The following is a 557-nucleotide window of genomic DNA, read 5'->3' on the forward strand; positions in this document are numbered from 1 at the left end:
ATATTCAGAGACTTCGTATATACCTGCCTCTTTCTTAGAGGGAGTAGGAGTGGTGACGGCTCTTTCGTTGGTCCATTGATAGTGATTTTGAGCCATGTCCTCAATCAAAGCGTAAGCCTCCGTGTAGTTTTTGTTCATTAGTGCTCCACCTGCAGCTGCATCAACAGACATTTTAGTGGTATAAGTCAAGCCATTAAAAAATGTGTGGACTATAAGCCACTTCTCTAGGCCATGGTGGGGACAAAGTCTAAGCATTTCCTTGAAACCCTCCCACGCCTCATAGAGAGACTCCCCATCTTTTTGATTGAAACGCGTAATTTGGTCTCTAAGCTTAGCTGTTTTAGATGGGGGAAAGAATCGGGCGAGGAATGCTCGCCTCATATCGTCCCATGAAGTAATGGAACCGACTTCTAGGGAATGGAACCAAGCGCTAGCTCTATCCCTTAAGGAAAAGGGAAAGAGATGAAGTCTTACGGCTTCTTGGTTCTCTTTAATGGTGCCACTGAGTCTAAGGAAGGAAGAAATATGGAGATTTGGATCCTCAGTGGGTGATCCAG

General features: G+C 45.1%; 1 non-coding gene across 1 annotated transcript; it reads left to right on the forward strand.

The window, feature by feature from the left end:
* Positions 1-226: 226 nt before the first annotated feature.
* Positions 227-333, forward strand: LOC112420616 (small nucleolar RNA R71). Its single transcript, XR_003010789.1, has one exon. It is a non-coding gene; the product is annotated as a small nucleolar RNA R71 (small nucleolar RNA).
* The last annotated feature ends 224 nt before the right edge of the window (positions 334-557 follow it).

The sequence above is a fragment of the Medicago truncatula genome, chromosome 3 (genome assembly GCF_003473485.1).
Source record: "Medicago truncatula cultivar Jemalong A17 chromosome 3, MtrunA17r5.0-ANR, whole genome shotgun sequence".
Lineage (NCBI taxonomy): Eukaryota > Viridiplantae > Streptophyta > Magnoliopsida > Fabales > Fabaceae > Medicago > Medicago truncatula.